The sequence below is a fragment of the Cryptomeria japonica genome, chromosome 1 (genome assembly GCF_030272615.1).
Source record: "Cryptomeria japonica chromosome 1, Sugi_1.0, whole genome shotgun sequence".
NCBI lineage: Eukaryota > Viridiplantae > Streptophyta > Pinopsida > Cupressales > Cupressaceae > Cryptomeria > Cryptomeria japonica.
The window spans coordinates 157319308-157341126 of record NC_081405.1 but is presented as its reverse complement, the minus strand read 5'-3'; positions in this window follow the sequence as shown (position 1 = coordinate 157341126).

Here is a 21819-nt window from a genome sequence, read left to right as displayed (position 1 = left end):
CAATAACTGAAGCATGTAAAGATGAATGTTGGATGAAAGCTATGGAAGAAGAATTAGATTGGATAAAAAAGAATAACACATGGATTTTAGTTCTTCGACCTAAAAATAAGAATGTTATTGGAACTAAATGGGTTTTTATGAATAAAGTAAATGAAGATGGACAAGTTGTAAGGAATAAAGATAGATTGGTTTGTAAAGGATATTCTCAGAAGGAAGGAATTGATCATGGTGAAACTTTTGCACCTGTAGCTAGGATTGAAGCTGTAATATTATTTCTTACCTATGTTGCACATAAAAACTACAAGGTTTATCAGATGAATGTCAAGTGTGCTTTTCTGAATGGGGATCTTGATGAGGGAGTTTATATTGAGCAACTTGAAGGTTTTTTACTTTCAGATGATAAAAACATGGTTTGCAGGTTAAAGAAAGCTTTATATGGATTGAAACATGCACCTAGAGATTGGTATGCAAGGTTGGACAAATATCTTTTAAAGCTCGGTTTCACTAAAGGTAATGCTGACAGTAATCTATACTATAAAGTCACTGACAATGATATACTGATTATTGAGGTTTTTGTTGATGACATCATTTTTGGAGGTGAAGATAAGTTGTGCATGGAATTTTCTAAAAACATGGAGAATGAATTTGAAATGCCTATGATTGGGGAAATGAATTTTTTCTTAGATTTGCAGATTACTTAGACTGATAAAGGTATTTTCATCTGTCAAACTAAGTATGCTAGGGAGATGCTGAAGAAATTTGGTATGGAAAATTCTAAACCACTAAGTACTCCTATGACTACAAGTGAGAAATTGACAAGAAAAGATGAATCAGTTCTGGTAAATCCTACAAGATACAAGTATATGATTGGAGGTCTACTATATTTGACTCAGACTAGATCGGACATAATGAATGATGCTTGCATTGCATCCAGATATCAAAGTGGTCCTAGAGAAAATCATGAGAATGCGGTGAAAAGTATTTTTAGATACTTACAAGGTACATCTTAATATGGTTTGTGGTACCCTAAAGATGATGACTTTACTTTATGTGCATATATAGATGCAGATTGGGAAGGTGATGTTGATGACCAGAAGAGTACTTCTGGTGGAGCTTTCTTTCTTGGAAAGAAACTTGTTTCATGGATCAACAAGAAACAATCATGTACTTCTGTATCTATTGCTGAAGTTGAGTATGTTGCTGCTGCTACTAACTGTACACAAGTTTTATGGATGAAGCAAATGTTAAAGAACATAAAAGTGCATTGCAATGGACCAGTAGTTATTTAATGTGATAACTTTGCTGCTATAAACATATCAAAGAATCTGACATTTCACTCTACGACAAAGCACATATCTATCAAGTATAACTTTTTGAAGGAGAAAGTGGAAGAAAATGAAGTTAGATTGGTTTATGTGAACATTAAAGAGCATATTGCAGATATCTTCACTAAACCTTTGCCTAAAGAATCATTTGAGTAACTCAGAGATAGAATAGGAGTTTCTGCCCTTGCGACATAAAACTGATTGATTCTATTTGGCATCAGTATGGTATGCATTATCAGAGATATTATTCATTCCAGATTGATGTGGTGACGCTACTACTTAGGGGGAGTAGTTAGTCTTGTGATTCACCGGTTTGTGATTTTGCTTTGATATTTATGTCAGACTTCTGACATTGATGTCAAAGGGGGAGAGATATTCATGTGAAAAACTTAACGGTTATATACATTAGGGGGAGAAATTTGCAGAACTTAACTGTGATATCATCTATAGGGAGAGTATGGATCAGAACTTCATTGCTATATTCTTATGTGGGAGATTTGTTTGGCATTTCTTAGCACTTGGATGTTTTTCACACCTAGTGTTGCCATCAATGCCAAAGGGGGAGATAGTTGGTCATTTGGAGCAATTGATTATGTGTTGCATTGTTGTTTTGTCATTGATGTCAACACTAGTTGTTTTGGTTGTTTACTGGTATCCATTTGGTCTCGATAGGATGTTTGGTTTCTGGTTGGATTAGATCATGATGATCCAGTATTCTCTAGTATGCTTTGGTATTTGGAATTGGCTTAGATCTGCTACTCAGATACATGTTCAGTCAGTTGGTTTTGATTTGGTGATAAGATGCTTTCTTATATGCTGGTTAGCTTGGTTTGTTGATCCGGTGAGGGTTTCACTAACAGAGCTTGATTGAAGATCTTTTGATATTATGCATAAGTGGTGCTGGTGCAGCTTCTAGGAGAGATTCAGGATGCTGATGGTGATCGTGTTCGAGACTTGGTTGATTGGGATCATTGCTTTAGCGTGTGTGGACCTAAATTGGGTCTGGTGCTATCTAGGTAATGGATTGGCTTAACGTAATGTGTTGATTGGTCTTCTCGATGTGTTTTTGGGATGTCTTATGGGTTGGATATTATTTATTTGGTCTCAGGCCGACATGTTTTGTAATTATGTAATATGTTTTATTGTCTAGTGGCCGACCTTATTGTTTATGGTCGAGGGTTTGTATATATATGTGTAAGATCTCATTGTAGATCATATGTAAGAGATATAGAAAGGATGTATGCGAGTGAATTATGTATTGATCATTCATGTAGATGATTTGGTCGATCATTGGTGATGAAGTTGGGTTTATGTAAGAGGATTAAGTCCTCTGGTATTGAGCTTAACCGAAATTGTACTCAGGCATAGGAGATGTTATCATTGCAGTTCATTCTTCCTTCCGGATTGTAGTCTAGATTTTTATGTAGTCAGTGAGACTCCTTTTGTAATGAGCAGTGTGCTCTAGGTTGTTGGCCTTCCTATAAGTGCAAGCCCCTCAATTTGTAATCACATACTCATTGCAAAAGTATTATTTGACTATGGGTAGGCTTCCCACAGTGGTTTTTCCCTTTACCGCGTTTTCCACATACAAATCTTGGTGTCATATGGATGGTATTTATTCTCTAATTGTTGGTTGTGCTTAATTGATATATCTGCTATTTCAGTAATTAGTTTATGCATGTTGGTATTGATCTTATGTGTTTTGGTAACAATATTTTAATTGCTTAAGGTTCTGGTAATCTGGTGACAACTGATTCACCTCCCCCCCCTCTTAGTTGTCTTCTGTTATTTGAACTGTCTAACAGTCTTTCCACTTGTTCCTCAAGGGTCTCATTAGTTACCCCCCGTGATGAACATATGCACTTCACCCCAAATACTTATGCCATTTATGTGTTATGGGCTTCTTCACAATTACCTCTAGTTTAACTTATGTTTATTTCCTCTACTTTTTTCCTTCAAATTCATAGACATGCCATTGCTCCCATGCCTTTTCTACATATTTACCTAAAGATGATGTGAAATGATAACATTTTGATCCATTGTCCACACAAATCTTGAATTCGATTCAGTCAAGATTTGTTTTTAAATCTTCATGCTGATTTTTTAGTCCTGTCTTTCATGTTTCTAATCTTAGCCCTTTTTGGGGACTTCAACTTTGACCTTCCATCATGCCTTATTCTTCTTATTTTCTTAGGTGTCCTATATTCTTGTTTTCCTCTGAAGAAATTGTGCAGGTTTACATCCCTATCTCTACTTATTTTCATTTGATATTGAGGTTCACATGTTCTGCTTTTTAGTCATCCCACCCGTATCTTATTTGTGTTTTGGAATTGCAAATGATCACATGTGATTGTTTGTAAATAGTTGATTTTATGGAATCAAAATTTATGATTCTCTGCACACCATTGATTATCTTCAATTACAATTGGAAATGTCATCATTGTCGATTGTTTGTAAATTGTTGATTTTGTTGCATTCATCATGTGTGGATACCTCTCTCTCTCTCTCTCTCTCTCTCTCTCTCACACACACACACACACACACACACACACACACACACACACACGCGCGCGTATTATACATATACATACATACACATGTACATATGTATGTATATGTATACATGTATGTATTTATGTATATGTGTATGTATACATGTATACATGTATATGTGTATGTATATACATACATACACATGTACATATGTATGTATTTATGTATATGTGTATGTGTATATGTATATGTATATACATATATATACATATGTATATGTACACACACACACACACACACATATATATATATATGTATATGTGTGTATATATATATACATATACATATATACATATGTATATGTGTATGTATGTATGTCATATGTATGTGTGTATATGACATATATATAAATACATACATATATATTTATATATATGTGATATACACACATATACATATGTCGCACACACACACATATGTGTATGTGTGTATATGACATATATATATAAATACATATGTGTGTGTGTGTGTGTGTGTGTGTGTGTGTGATATACATATACATATGTATATGTATATACATATCTATATATATGTATGTATATAGATATGTATACACACACATATATGTATATGTACACACGCACACACACACACACACACACACGTATATGTATATGTATATACCTATACATATACATATCTATATACATACATGTATATATATAGATATGTATATACATATAACTGTGGGTGAACTCACAATAATGGTTCCCACTTTTTTGCCACTTTTGACACTGAGATGAACATTTTTAAAATAATCTTCAACTTCCGAGAACTATAACTTTTAAACTATTAAAAATTTGAAGATGATGTAAATTAGTGATTTGTAGCATTTTGTCTCTAGATTCTATATATATTTTTTTCAATTTTTTTTGAAGGATTTTTTCAAAAAAAATTCATTTCCCTCAAAAAGTAGTTTTTTACAACAAACTACATTTTTTAAGAGTGATGTGCCTCTCGAAAAGCATAATTTTTTTCTATAAATGATAAAAACTCAGTTCTTTTGAATTTTAGTTTGTAACATCAATATCCAGGGCTTACAATTGGTTTGATAGTGATATGTTCAATATTTTTCATTTTATTAAGTTTTGAAGTCTGATTAGTCATAATTCAGACATAGGTTTAAGTTTGAACACATAACTTGTTCTATATATATCGAAATTCAATTTTTTTTTTGTTAGAAAGAAGACATCAATACCTGGGGCTCAGATATTTTTCAAATTTTTTTTGAATTAGTTTCCTATTTTTCCCAATGCGTTGAACAGAGAAGTTCATGTTCGGTGAAAAACCAACATTCCATAAAATTAAAAAAACAAGAACATAATAAATTCACAATGTAATAAAATTATACTCATTGGAAAGCTTGCTCCAAATACTACCATCTAATATTTTTGGGTTATCAATATTATTTCATTTGTGCCTTGAACCAAAGGTCCGAAGGAAAAATTCCTCAGAACTCTGACTTGTTTTGGGAGAAACCTCTAATAAGGGGGTTCGAATGAACACTGGTTCCAGCGAAGGGGCGTCCACTCAAACCCCCATGCTAAATTATGACGTGCACATTTACGTAACGACTGAGTTCGAACAAACCCAACCTTTTCTAACTATCGGCGTTCGTTCGAACCCTAGCCGACTCAAAAAAAATAAAATTGTACATTTAAGTAGAGTGGTATAAATATACATAATTTTTAAAAAAAATTTAACACATAAATGATTAAAACAATTCACATTTTTGGATGAAAGAAGACATTTGAAAATTATTTTGAGGGCAATAATTTGAAGATATTTGAAGGTTTTTTTAAAAGCATGGGGAACAAGAAGAGAAGGCAAAGTAAAACTTCAAGGAATTATTCTCCCGAAACAGAACAAAGATATCAAGAACAAAGAAGACAAAGATATCATGATGCAAGTATGTATTTTCATTTTTATTTCTATTTAGTTTTATATGTATTACGTACCAAAAATAGTGTTTAATTGTAGTATTAATTAGTTAAATATTTTTTATCTAATATTTTTAATGAAAATTAATTTAAATAATATTAATTAAATTAAATTAATTTATATAATAATTCTATCTTAATTAATTCTAAATGATGTTATTTTTATTAAATTAATTGGAAATAGTAGGATTAAAAATAATCTCGTTTTAATTAGAAAGCATAATTAATTTGAAATAATATGTGTATTTGCAAATTTCAAATTCCATTAACTTGCTTGTTGTGTAATTGCGTTTTTCTCCTATATAATTAAGTCCATTTATAATAGATCATGGTTTTAATTTAAAATTTAGATCTTTAGGACCCCTCTTTTTCCCATTTATTATTTATTATTTATAATTTAATTTAGATAGTCCATAAATATATAATTTAATTTAGATTTTGAAACCATGTGTCTTTATAGTTTAGCAAACACTTCAATTGGTGCTCTAAATTAACAAACTTGTCTTTTGTGTCTTCAACAATAGGCTCTTTTTTTTTTTTATCCTTAGAAAGGGGCCTGCCTCCTGAGTAGCCCTTAAGGCTCAGTGAGAGGGAACGACCCAAAGTGGTAACAAGCTAAAGCCAAGCTCTTCCAAGCCACTATAAATAAATGTGTTTGTGATGAAAGTTGCAAGCAACGGGTGTTACATGTTGCTATAACGATGTTATGACTCCCCATAAACCCTATAGAGTGCAACCTCTATAGGCTGGGAGGCCTTCCATTTATTGGAGCGTAACACACTGCTGATTATAGCCACCCGAACAGATGCCCTTACTAAACACCTTTTGTGTTAGAAGCCAAAAACCTTCTAGTTGTTGGTGCAGGAGGTCGGACCTCTGAAGTGGCTCACATTCTTACGGTTCTTAGTAGAGATACAAAGTTTGCCATGAGGAGTTTTCGTGGGGACTGGTGCTTGGTTGCCCCGGAGAAGTAAGTGTCGTGGAGGGGAGCCAGTGAGGTCAAGCACCTAAGTATCCGCTCTGAATTGTGTGGTTCGAGGTAACCCCCCAAGTGAGATTCAACAACTATTGTCTCGTCTAGCCCTAGGATTTGTGCTTGCATGATCAAAACAATCAAACACTTTCAAACAAACAAACATTGTGTCTTCTTTGTTTTCAAGTGTATGAAAAAATATTTCACATTATACTTGAGTCCCCTTAAAACCTATATTATGTGATCTACTAGGACCTATTATGTGATATTAAGACCTATTATCTGCGTTAATACCTATCTTAAATATGACATAATAAAACCTATTATGACTTAATAGGTCTTATTGTGACTTAATAACATGATCACGTATGCAATTTAAACATTTCACATTATATACTTGAGTCTGGGTCTTAAGAGGTCTATATTTATGATATATTAGGGCCTATTATGTACATGTGATAAATTAATGACCTATTATTGCATAATTTAGGTCCTAATATCACATACATAATAGGTCCTAATATTTGCATAATATCTAGGTCTTAAGGGGAGTCAAGTATAAGGTGAAATGTTTTTGCATATGTGGTCTTGTATTAAGTCATAAAATTAATAAGACCTATTATGTCATAATTTAGGTTCTAACTTACATCATATTTAAGACATGTACTTAATTTCATGTGATAGGTCCTCTAATATCACATAATATATCTGTCTTAAGGGGAGTCAAGTATATTAATGTGAAATGTTTTTGCATACGTGGTCATATTAATTAATAATAAGGCCTATTATGTGATATTAGGACTTATTACATTGATTATAGGTCTTAAATGTGACATAAATTTAGAACCTATTATGTCATAATAGGTTCTATTTATATGACTTCACGTATGCAAAAACATTTCACATTATACTCAAGAGTCCCCTTAAGATAGGTATATTATGCAGATCATATTAGGACAGGTATTACATGTGATATTAGGAGGTCTATTATGCAATAATAGGTCTTAAATACATGACATTATAGTCCACCTGTTATGACTTAATTTTTAAATGTCTTACTAAATGTCTTGAAAATTTGGTTTCAAATTAAACTTAGAATTTCGTTGCATTAAAAATATTCTCTGTCATCTTAAATTATGTGTAGAATAGGCTCGAGAAGAAGGGAGTTTTGAAGTGGGAGTCGAGGCAAACGAACCTGTTGAAGAACATAATATAGTTGATGAAAATAGGGAGGAGCTTGTCCAAGTTGAACCAATGGAGGTTGAAGGAGAGGGGTCAGGCTCCTTACCTCCTACCACTAGTATGGATGAGCATATTGTGGATCTAGCTAAACAGGTGAAGAGAAATATTTCTTATAAAAAACTAGATCATTTACTTGAAATGGATGTGGATGAGTTGAAACATCTTAGTGAAGAACCTAGACATACTAAAAGGAGGTCAATGAATAAAAGCGCAAAAGAAATAATGTCTCATTTCAACAATCTTGATACTACACTAGAAAAAGCTCAATTGTTATCAATTGTACTTACTTGTAAAGACTTAATAGATCCACTGAAATTGTTGGGTATAGATACAACAAGTCAAAAGAGGAAAACTTCTCGGCTACAAAAATATATTGTTGATAATGTTAAGAAAGGTTTGGTGAACATTGGTAAAAAATCTCGAACAGTAGATAAGACCATTTCAAGAAGAGTGATGTTGACATCTTTAGTAAATGAAAGATTGCCTCAAAAAAGACAAATCTCTTCACTATCATTTGAGTTTGGTTTTAGTAGAAGGACAATATCAAAATATGTTAAAAGGAGAAAGAGTTTGGATGATACTGCCTCAGAAGGGAATTGGGCAATTATGTGTAGAGCTCCTCATTCTGATAGAATTGAAGATGTTGTTAGGAACTTTTTGACAAGTTTTTGGAATGATAATACTCGTCCTTCATCAAACGATAATAATGTTATCAAGCAAAGGATTGGTCCTGATCGTTATGATCTCCATGTAAAACATTGGATAGACACAACAAAACATGAATTGTATGTGTTGTTTACTAAAACAAACCCTCATATAAAGATTGGACAAACCATGTTTGAACTGTTAAGACCATATTATGTGAAGGTAAACAAAGTTTTCAAAACTTGTTATTATCGTTATCACATCGAATTTGATCTGTACTATCAGGTGTTTCAAAATATTAAAGAAGATAGTGATGGTTATGAAAATGATCCTCCTAAACGAACAAGTCAATTCATAGCATCCATCTTATGTGATAAATCAGATGATAATGCAACCGGTCAAATAAATTGCATAAAAGGAATTTGTGGAACATGTGGGGATTTGGCTAAATTGCCTTTGAGAGATGAAGATACTGACGTGAAAAAGATGGTAAATTGCAAGAGTTACAAGTACAAAAAATTTGAAACAGAATTTGGAAAGGAATCTACAAGCTTAGATTATGAGAAGAGGAAATGCCTATTGGAACATTTATGGAAATTTTTTGTAAGTTGATAAAACAAGACATATGCCATGGTTTTTTTGCCAAGTGGCAAGAAGAACAATTTAAAATATTAAGAGACACTTTCCTACTTGGAACTATTCTATCCATAATGGACTTCACAGAAAATTACTCTTTTGCACATGAAAAAGAGTTTCAATCAGAGTATTACTTTTCAAAGCAAATCACTATTTTGGTGCATGTGTGTTATTGACATGCACAGATGGATTTGGATGGTGTTGATAGTACATTTAAAAATTGTGTCATTAAGAAAGAGTACCACTTCTATATCAGTGATGATAAGGAGCATGACACACTTTTTGTACAACATTACTTTAAGAAGTTTTTTAAATATTTGAAAGAGAGAGGCATAACAATAGTCAAACATTTTGTTTGGTCTGATGGATGTGCGACACAATTCAAATCTTTGAGGCCATTTTATGCACTATGTAGATATCATCGATATGACAAAATACCACATGTTTGGAGTTTTTTTTAGAGTGGTCATGGAAAGGGTGAACATGATGGTGCAGGAGCTTGTATCAAACGTGCTCTAAGAAAGCATCAAATAAATTACACATGAGATCGTATAGACGATGCACATGATGTTGTTGAATGGTGTAAGAAATAATTTGAGCAACCTAATTATCTCGGTGAATCATCATCGAGAACATACAAACCCATTCCATATAGAGTGTTTTGGGAGATAACCGATACGTGTTCTCTTTTAGTGTTTTATTTAAATTTATTTAAATTTTTAAAAAATGTTCCTAGTTCAAATGTTTCTTGATTTAACAACTTGATCTACCTACATGTATGTTTGTGTACACACATGTACATTTTGCAGATGTGGATAGAAGATCAATGCATGGATGCAAGAGCGTGGAGAGGACAAGATCTTTGCATTGTGTCACGAGTATAGATAATTGCCCATGGACATTATACACTAGGTATTATTCGTGTTTTTGTTCTGATTGCATTTTGGAAAACTATGTTGATTGCAAGAACCAAGAGCTTGGATATGTTAGTGAATGGAAATTGGTACCACTAGATGTTTCTGACACATACGAGGATTCAAATGAGGACGAAATATTTGAAGACATTCCTTTGATTTCTGGTGATTATGATCATATTTCAGGATTGATTAAAAAAGGTATATGACGTACACACACACATACACACATATCCTTAAAAAATGTTGCGTACATGTAAATATTTCCTTAAATGATGTTTAAAATTTATTTAACTTGTTTCAAATTGCAGGAAATATTTTTGCAGTCATAGCAGAAGATGGAAATATAGAAGGTGTTAGTTATTATTTATTGCATTGCACAGAAGAGAGAAAGAAGTTAACAAAATTTGAAATGAGCGATGGAATGTCATTTCCCACAGGTTTGAACTGATTCATATGTACATAGATCGCTTACGTGCAAATTTTTAATTTCTCACGTTTCTTATATACACGTACATGCAAGCTTAGTTGGTGCAAGGGACATATTTCAAACAAGTTAAAATTGTTCAACATGGGATTCATTTCGATGAATACCAAATTGACAACAAGATATATCAGTATAGCCACTTGGTCATTGTTGTTGGCCTAATTCTTCAAACAGTTCCACATCGCGGGCGGTCTCAAAAGTGGAGACTAGATAGTGAAGATCATGACAAAATATTAAGTGTTATTGAAGAGCGTTCTGAACCACTTGATGTGGTATGAACTATTTAGTACTCCAAAGACATGTGGTTCAACCCATGAATTGAATTAATACTTGATAAATTAGAACTTAACTTTTTTTGAAACTTGGATAAATATTTGATCTCTCTCTCTCTCTCTCTCTCTCTCTCTCTCTCTCTCTCTCTCTCTCTCTCTCTCTCTATATATATATATATATATATATATATATATATATATATATATATATATGGCTTGTGTGGACCATATATTTTTTAGTTAAATATGAAATTTTCAATTATATCAAATTAGGATGTATGAAGTTAATTTGTATGTATGTTAAAAAATACTTATGTGCATGTATGTAAAGTAAATTGGGACATGTGGATGAGTTGAAAATGTGTTAAGGCGGGCGATGTATGTAGTTGATTAGGATGTGTAGATGGAGGAAATCGATTGAATACGAGATTCAATCTTCCAACATCCAACAATGAAGTACCTGCAAGAGAAACACACATGCAAAGCCAAAATAAATAAAGAAACACACATGCATTAGCATGAGTTTGCCTCCATTGCTCTCCTATCAACCAAGGTCTTGTATTTTTAAGATTTTTCTCTCAGAGCATTGTGCACAAGAGGCTATGGTGAATGGAGATAATTTTAAAATAAAGATGTGTGATTGATCAAGAAAACAAAATGCAAGAATGCATGAAAGATCTCAAAAAATGCAAGCAATGAATTTTGAATGCAAAAGTTGTGGATGAGTGCTCAAAATGCAAAGATGGTGAAGAATGCAAATTGACATAAGTTCGACGCATAAAGATGAGATGCTCAAATAAGAGAGGGGGCCTTGTTTAAATAGACTTTCTTCGGGCAAGTTCATATTGTGGGATGAATATGGGATAATGCAAGATGAGTGGTATAGGAAAGATGAGTGGTATAGGAAAGATGAGTGGTAAATGGGAAATGGTAAGTGGTAGGAGGAGATATTAAAGGGTTTTATTAAATAAATGGAGAAATGTATATAAGGTGAATGCATGAAGGCATATAAATGAATATGATAAATGTTTTGTTTAATAATTTTAATGGATGAATGATGATATATCAATAATAGTATAATGAAAGATGGAGATTATGAATAATGAATAATGGAGAAATAATAATGTAATAATAAGGACTCGCCCGATGTTTGAAGAAATTTGAAATTAAATGAGGACAAATTAATGGAAATTTTTATGTGTCTACATTTTGCCCCCCTTTGAGACAATGCAGCCTGTCGCGTTGTTTCAAAGAAAATGATCAACTGATATATGCCCCAAAGATGTCCTAGTTAAGAAATGAACAATATAGACGAATTAATAAGTTGATTAAGTTGATTGAGCTGATTAAGCTAATAAGGATTTATGCTAGCGCAAGATAAGGTGATCCAATGATTGATTGATTGACCCAGGGCATTGAGATTGCAAGAAGCAAGGTTGTTGATAAAGAGATTAAAGATTAAAAGACATGCATCAATTTGATAAAGTGTTTAGTTGATCTTGCTGCAATAAGAAGAATGAAGAAGATGATGAAAGAAATAATGAAAAAGATAGATGAAGAGGAGGATGAGAAGATAAAAGTGATGGAAAAAAAAGAATGAGTGATGAGAAAGAGGATATGAAAGGTGATGAGAATTCTTGTGCTTTTTAAATGCTTGTATCATCATTGAGCTTATTATAGCAAAAGGCAAAAAAACCATCTGGATATGAATTAAACCCAAATGAATCAGTCACTCCAATTGCGAGAAGGAAAACATATTAGACAATAAATGACTGCCTTAGTGTGTATTAGACCAATATGTCCTCGATGATCTTAAGCGATCATCTCCTAGGACGTGTCATCATATTCCTAAGGAACATCCCGCAAGAAGCAAACAAGTGAACATGCCCCATCCTCACCTTTCTAGTCAGAGACATCCTGGAAAAGCTAAAAGACATGTCACCAAAAAGGAAAATTAGAAACAATCAAGAGAAAATAAGCAAACAATATGTTTCATGTCGAATGATTTTTTTTGTTCACAATTGATGGGTTCGGGTGTATAAGTTGATCAGATGTTGTTCTGTTTGCTCAATCATAATTTCGTCATGTCCTAAATTCGTTGAAGTTCCAAAGCTGCATGCTTGTTTGAAGTGTTTGTGTCATCGCAATGTTTATTACATGTTTTTGGATTTTTATGATTTTTAGGGTTTTTATGAATGTTTTGATTTTTAGGGTTTTTTTTAAGGAGATTTTATGATTTTTTCAAGACATTTTAGGTTTATTTATGATTTTTTCTAGACATTTTAGGTTTTTTTATGATTTTTTCAAGACAATTTAGGTTTTTTATATGATTTTTTCAAGACAATTAGGTTTTTTATGATTTTTTCAAGACATTTTAGGTTTTTTAATGATTTTTTTAAGGACATTTTAGGTTTTTTTATGATTTTTTCAAGAGATTTTATGGGTTTTAATGATTTTTTCAATATTTGCCCCTAGTGTCTAGCAAAGCAAAAGGGATTTTGAGCGGATGAATGAATGAACATGACATGAATGAATAAGCAAATGATGGAGAAAGCTTATGTGATTGTCAAGGACTATCTCACAATAGGGTAGCTTGTTAATCCAAGCTCAAGGACCAGATATAGAAATATAAAGCAAGGGTATGGTGTAACTAATGTCATATGGTCCAAAGAAATGACCATGTCAAGAGGTTTGTTACATTTTATGTCCTTAGTTTGGATCAAGATCAAGGGATAGATTTGGCTAGGAGGTAGATAGGATACACAAGATCAAGGGTGATAATGAAGGATAGGAGTTGAAGGGTGTGGATCAAGTACGATAAATACGACACACAAAGCCTGCAAAGGTCCTTAACCTGGTCAAGATCAAAGGTGGAAATAGGGATATGTATGAATATAGAGTGAATGAGGGATAATGGAGGATGAGGGATAATAGATGGATGTACACGAATGGAACTTGCCCCCAGTGAATAGTGTAAGAAAATAATGGATTACACATGACGCCTGTTTGCCAGGTTTTCATTATGGTACTTGCCCAAGGTGCCTATTTACCAAGTTTTCACCAATGGATGAATTTTTTTCTCTTTACTTTTTCTGATTTTTCAATTTTTTTCTTTCTCTTTTTTTTTTTGACTTTTTTTGAAGTTTTGGAAGATGATGGATAATTGATAGGAGATATGACTCTGGAATCAAGTTGTTCTCTAGATAATACCCCTAAAAGATGTTCTATAACGATCCATGGCTATTGAAGGTATGCTCAAAGATGTCGATAGGGTGATGGTTAAGGGAGATGAAGTGGATGATAAGACGAAAAGGTTATAAGGATTTATGCAAAGGATGGGATAAGAGGGATGGAAGGATAGAACATAGGTGTTGGATAATGGATGGGATGTTGGAATAATTATGCATGACTGGATGGAAATGCTAGCAAGATCAACATTTGTTAGGATTGATGATAGTCCCAAAGATACTGAGAGGGGGGGTGAATCAATATCTAACCGATTAACAGAATTTCTGACCTTATTAAATATTTTGCATTCCAAAACAATGTACCGGTAAACAAGATTTAATGCAGTAAATATGAATAATAAAGACAACATAGAAAGCACACCATAACACAAGATTTTTGGCGAGGAAACTCGGTGTGGGAAAAACCTCGGTGGGATTTGTGACCCACAATATTCACTCACTAGCCAATGAAAGGATATTACTTACAATAATTGGGCATGCCTAGATGGAAATGCTGGCAAGATCAACATTGGCACACACCTTGAGGGGTGGTGGATAGGTGGAGGATTAGTGGATTTCAGAGTTTGTGATTTTGAAGGAAAGGTTGATGTGGATTTTAGGACACAAGGAGCCAAAATGGATGAAGGAGGTGAAATAGGTTTTAGGATAGTGGATGTGGGAGAAGTTGGGGTAGCAAACTTGAATGCCAATTTTGATTTTTCTTTAGTGTACAAGTCTTGAACGAGCGACTTGGGAATCCACATGGATCTTGATTTTTTATTTTTTTGTGATTCTTTAGAATGCATTGCCTCAATGTAAGACTTAGGAAGCCATACAAATTTTGACTTTTCTTCTTTCTTTGTGGGCCTTTGTGGCCTTTTGGACATTTATTTCTTTTGTAGTCCCTTGGAATGCATTGCTTCTACAAGCACCTTAGGAACCCATATGGTTTTTGAAATTTCTTTCTTTTGCTCAATGGGCCTTTGTGGCCTTTTGTATATCTCTTTTTCTTTTTGGATAACATTTTGCTTTGCTTTTACATGTCGATTAGATGGAGCATGTTGATCCTTTGATTCATGTGGATTGTTTGACTCATGAATTTTATGCTTGAAATCCAAATTACTTGGAGAAGGAAAAGAATGTGTGGATGGATAGGAATGATATGGAGGTATTTTGGATGGATGGAAGGTGCTCGAAGATGTGTGCCTTTGTTGATCCCACATAAGGGATGGAGGGTTATAGGGACCTAAAATAGATGGAAGGGGTGAAGGGGAAGGTGTGTATTTGGATTTAACTGGAGAAATATGGGATTTATGAGGGATACCAACATCTTGAGAGTGAACAATGTAGCCATTATAATCAAGATTTTCTTTTATATCAGGGGGTTCTAGTATACCCCGTTCCTGAATGTCAAACCCTTTTCTTTGATAATGAATGCTTTGGAAGATATTTTTATCAAAGAGTTTCTTCTTACTTTTGATGCTAGAGGCAAGTCCATTTTGAGGTGGAGGTGGAATGTAGGGAATGATAGGATCATGAGAGGGCTTTATGGGCATGATGGACTCTGGAGGCAAACATGGAGAATTATGACAAGGGAATAAAGGGATAATTTGATCTTGACATGGAAGAGGACCATTGGATAGAGTAGGAAGGGTGTTTGACACTTCATTTTGAATAGGACCATTTGAAAAGGTGGAAGAGGAATCATGATCTTGCTTAGGAAGTGGATTAGGAATGGGATTTGGAAGGATGATTTTCTCTTGAGATGGAAAGGGATCATCTTGGAAGAATTAGAAAGGTACAAGGGGATCATCATGGGATTCTATGGAGGTAGGATGTTTTTCAACCATTGGATGGGTTTGGAGAGTTTTGGTGTCTTGATCTTGATTTATGATAGAACTCATTTCTTCATTTTTCAGATTATCCTCTTGACATGGAGCCACTTCTAAGGAAGGGGTAGTAATTTTGATATGTGATTCTTGGAAGGTGTTCATGTTTTTACATAATGGGGAAGAATTTTGGATGGGGCCTTCTAGAGTGGGTATGATTGGAATTAGAGTGCATGATGGCATAGGATCTAAGATATCTGAATTGTATAAAGGATTTGTATAAAAGAATGGATTAGCTTGGATTTGTACTATTGATAACCCTTGAGGGTCAACATGAGAAGTTTCACCATTAGGTTCATTGTTTGAAGGAGATGGTATGGATTGTTGCAGAGAAGTTTTAGGAGATGAAGGCATCGTGAAAGAGATGGAGGCCACATATGGAGCCTTGCTAGACATAGGTGTATTATTTTGATCATGCTTGGTAATGACATCTAGTTTCTCCTTAAGGTGTATCATTATGATCTTCAAATTCAATAACACCATTATCAAGGAGGTCTTGAATTTTATGTTTTAATTCCATGCACATTGAAGTCTTATGTTTGTTATATCTATGATATGTACAATAATTACTCAAAAATTCACATCCCCATGTGGTCTTGTTAGGCAATATGATAAGATTGTGCTCAGGAAGCTCTTTCAAAGATGACTCAATATATTGCCTCAAAGGTGTAAATTGTCTATTTGAGGGATATTTTGAAGAAATTTCTTGTTGTCTTGGTGAAGAATTCATGGGATCTTGTCCGAGATTTGGCTTTTGATTTTCAATCACTTGTTGTTCCACCTTATATAGTCGATTTAGCATTTCTTGAAGTTTTTTGTTCTTGATATCATGAAATTTTATCTCAAGAGGGGTCATTGAATATTTTTGTTGGACTTGAATGTCATATATTTCTCTCTTGAGATCTTGAATTTGTTGGGCCAAGGTATCCATGGAGATTTATGATAGTTCTAATCTTTGACCTAGGACAATGTATGAGACTCTAGATGTAATGCAAATCCTAAAAATGAAGACTCATCTATATGATATGAGTGAGATTAGGATGCAACTAAGGATCAATAAAAAAATTTAATCTATGTGACATGATTGAGATGGGAATGTGCTAAAGGGTTGATGCAAAATGCAATCTATATGATAGGAAAGTGTTGTGCAACTAAACCCTAAATGGGATATGAGGATGAATGATGTTTGATGCAAGGACAGAGGATACTCTAGGTCTGAAAAATATTTTCAATGCGAGGTTTGACTTGTGCTATGATGGATAGACACAAGGATAAGTGATCAAAGAGAGGGCATGCTATGATAGGAGATGATGAACTCCAAGCGGAATACCAGCTCAAAGACACTGATAGGTTCCCTAACTCAAGTAAGATGCACCTCAAGTGATAAGGGGGATTGATGATCAAAAGTTGATGTCAGACCTAAGATGAGAAATCCTAAGTGCAAGCAATGTTTTTTTTTTTTTGGATTTTGATATGCAAATAATAATGAAATGCTAGGACCAATGATGAAATGACCTAAGGCACTTATGCAAGGTTTAAGGTTATGTCCTAAAGGGATGACAAAAGGCTATGCAAAGATTATGGGTATGATCTAAGGGGATTATGTAAGGGTACAACCTAATGGTGGTATGCAAAGGACTAGGTATAATTTAATGAGATGTGCAAGGATGAAAGGTGAAACTAGGTGAAGACTATGTAAGGACCTAAAAGGTATGGCAAGCTAGAATGATGTGACTATGTGAGGACCTAAAATATCAGAACTCCAAAAGTGATGTCTGAAGAGATTTGAAATGATTGTTTTGAGAACACAAGTTCAACGTTTCAAGGACAATGTTGTTTCACAATGTTTTTACTTTACAATGTGGATGTATACTTGAAAGCTTAGACCAAGGTTTTTGTAAAGTGTTTCGATTTCAAGTGTGGTGTTGATTGTGAAATTTTCTTGTTTGTTTGTGCACACACTCATAAAACATGATAGACAAAAAATTAAAATCTAATCTAATAAGAAAATTAAAATCTAATATACCAAAAAAAATAAAATAAAAAACTAAATCTAAAAAAATAAAACTAATCTAAAAAAGAATTAGAAACTATATATATATATATATATATATATATATATATATATATATATATATATATATATATATATATATATATATATATATATATATATATATATATATATATATATATATATATATATATATATATATATAACTAAATTAAAAATCTAATTAAAAAAAACTAATTTTAAAAAAAACAAATAAAAAATCTAATTTAAAAACCAAAAATCCAAAATTTAGTTTAACAAGCTAATTTAAAATCCTTAATTTAAAACTAATTTAAAATCCTAAATTAAAAAAACTAATTTAAAACTAAAGATTTAAACTAAAATAAAACTAAAAATTAAAACCTTAAAAAAAAAACCAAAAAAAACCCTAAACTTAAATAAAGCCTCATGTAGGGAAGGCAAGGCCCTACGTGGGCTTTAAACCGCCTCCTTTTTAGGATTTTTTAGCAGAAGAAATCTCCACATAGGAGAAAAAAACAACAACCCCCCTCTGCAAATTTTGTAATGGTTTTGCAGGCAATGAATTCTATTAATGTCTTCAGATAGCAGGTGCATGAAGGGCAGAAATGGAGGGATAGTGTGGAGGTTCTAGGAATTGCTGCCAGATATAAAGATTTTACAATGTGTTACAATTTTTTTCAAGCACACAAGTTCTTTTCTAGATATGACCAAGGCATTGGTGCACAAAATGAATCTATTTTTGTCAAACTATGGTAGCATAGACAAGGCACATTTTTTTTGTTCAAAAGTGTAGAAAATGAATGCCCAACGTGGGGTTACAGACTAGACACATTAGTTGTTTGAAGAATGCAAACTGTGGAGCATCGACTAAGCCAGGTGCGTTGTTTGAAGACTACAAAATATATCAAAGAAATGTAATCTCATATCATTCCATGTCATAGATGATAATATTTATAGAAAATGCTCAAAATAGATCTGTTGAAACGATTGCCAGAACTCTCAAGCAAAATTTGTATGATATGCAAAGGCTTTGTTACAGATTCAAACAAATGCATGCAAAACGTGGTAGCACAAGCAAGCACGTGTGCTATTTTTTTCTCTCTCTTATTTTGACGAAAAAAAAGTGGACTTACAACCTATAGGATATGCACAAGACATATTCGTCACAGAGGCATTAGAAAATTTTAAGAAAAATCAGACAAATACATTTTTCTTCCTGCAAATTTATCTTCTACCAAGAAAAATCCAAACAATAAAATGATAAGGGGAAGTCCCACCGGGTGTGCCAAATGTAGATGGAGGAAACAGATTGAATACGAGATTCAATCTTCCAACATCCAACAATGAAGTACCTGCAAGAGAAATGAAGAAGTTGAGGAAATACAACTTCAGAGATCCCAAGAACACCTGCATGCAAATACCTGTCACAAGAGAAGAATGAAGGCACATAAAGCAAAAAAACATAAATGCTCTGAAGAAGAAGATTATCATTCAGAAAGGGAATCAATTGATGAAAAAGAACAATACAATCCTTATAAAAGGATAATAGCAACCCTAAAGAAACCCTAAAGGGATAATGTGTATTTAATAATTAGAATAATTATTAGATACCTATAATATTTATTAAATGCCTAAGTTTAGCTTAAGCGTAGAGTTTAATAGACTAATAATTAAATAAATAATTATTAGCTAATACAAGATAACTCTAACACCCCCCCTTAAGATGAACTTAGGGAGTAGCTAGAAAACTAAATGCAAGAAGCAAAAAATGCAACTACATGATGAAGGAAAATTTGGGTCCCGGCAACAAGGCCTGATGAGGAACCCAATCATAACCAAATCTCTATGAACCGGAGAAATAGAGAAAACCACGTGGGAAAAAACTCTACTCCAAACAGAGATGGAAAAGCAAGAAGAAGGACCGAAAAAGCCTCCAAACAAGAATGTTCCAAAAAGATAGGAACAAGAGAAGATCAAAAGAATCACTTAAGCATGAAATAGCTACAAACACTGTCGAAGAGTAATCGCGGATCTGAAGAACCTCCACTGAAATAGAACATGACCAGGTAGAGAAGACTATAATCTGCATGAGTGCCCTCAAATGACACTACTCGAATCAGATGGCAAACAAAGACAAACAACTGAACTCGAAGATACAGATGGCATGAGACACCAAAGCCTAAAGAGCTGATCAATCGAGCCAAGGAAGCATTAGAACCAACAAGACAAACCTCCCCATAATGCTGAAAAGGGAGAGGGACAGGTACACTAAAAATGACGGCCAACAAGAACTGCATGACGAAGAACCAAGAACATCGAAGGTGCAGAGAAATTACATAGTGTCGTGGAAGGAACACTCACTTGACACACATCATGAGGCGAATGTCATGGAAGGAACACTCACTGGACAAAGGTAGATGGTAAACAAAAGGCAAACACCAACCCCCTCATGACACTTTATAAGTAGTGCATGTACAATAAGGCACAAGATGTCCAAGATCCCAAGTAAACAATGCATGATGACACTTTATCTCAGTGCGTTTGCATAAATGAAGCTACAATGATAAGAAGACTGGAAATAGAAAGAAGAACCAAAACCAATACATTCTACTCAAAAAAGAGATCCTAGGACCTGAAACAACCAAGATATCCACCATAGTGCTGAAAAGAAAAAAAACTAAATATAATATTCCTAGAGCAGAATCTAGAAAGAAAACTCATATGGCTGGAAAGTGCACAGAACAAGCTTTCCAACGATATAAAGTTTTCAAAAAATGAAGTTCAGATGCTCATTTTATGGCTCTCAGAGTGCAAAAGGGAACTTCTGGTTTTGACAGAAAAAACACTATAAAAAAAGAAAAATCAAAAGATCAAACCTCTAGATCTAGAGAGAGCTCAAAAAGAGCTTTTCGACGATATAAGGTTTTTGAAAAAGCGCCTCCGTATGACCAAGTTATGGCCAAAAGAAAAAACCCCTCTTTTAGGACATTAAAAAGGGTAAATTTTTTTATTTTTTTTTTTGACGAAAATTTTCTGAGGTATTTGCACGTACAGCGGTATGGATTTTTGTGTCTCGTAAAGCGTGCCAATGAAAAAATCATGGTCCAGATTCACTTGTCACCGAAATAGGTCGAATTATATATCAAAATGAATGGAAACGCCCTTCGGAAGCCAACGATGAGGTCTGCTTTGGCCCAAACTGCTCTGATTTGTTTTTAATAATTTTTTTGATGAATTTCTCGAAATTCATGCAAAAAAAGAGAGGCAAAACCAAAGAACAAATTTCAGAACCCAAATTTGACAAATTTTATATGGAAATGGGGGTTTTGGGGCATTCTGAGCTCATCTACAAGGTCCGTTTGAGCCCAAAATGATCAGAAACAAAATAGCTACCCCAGATCTAATAAAAAATTCTGAAAAAAAACTTGAAACCCTCCTCCAAAAAATCTTCTAAAAAATCAGGAACAAGCAACAACAGATGTAGACTCTGATACCATGAAGAAGTTGAGGAAATACAACTTTAGAGATCCTAAGAACACCTGCATGCAAATATCTGTCACAAGAGAAGAATGGAGGCACATAAAGCAAAAAGGCATAAATGCTCTGAAGAAGAAGATTATTATTCAGAAAGGGAATAAATTGATGAAAAAGTACAATACAATCCTTATAAAAGGATAATAG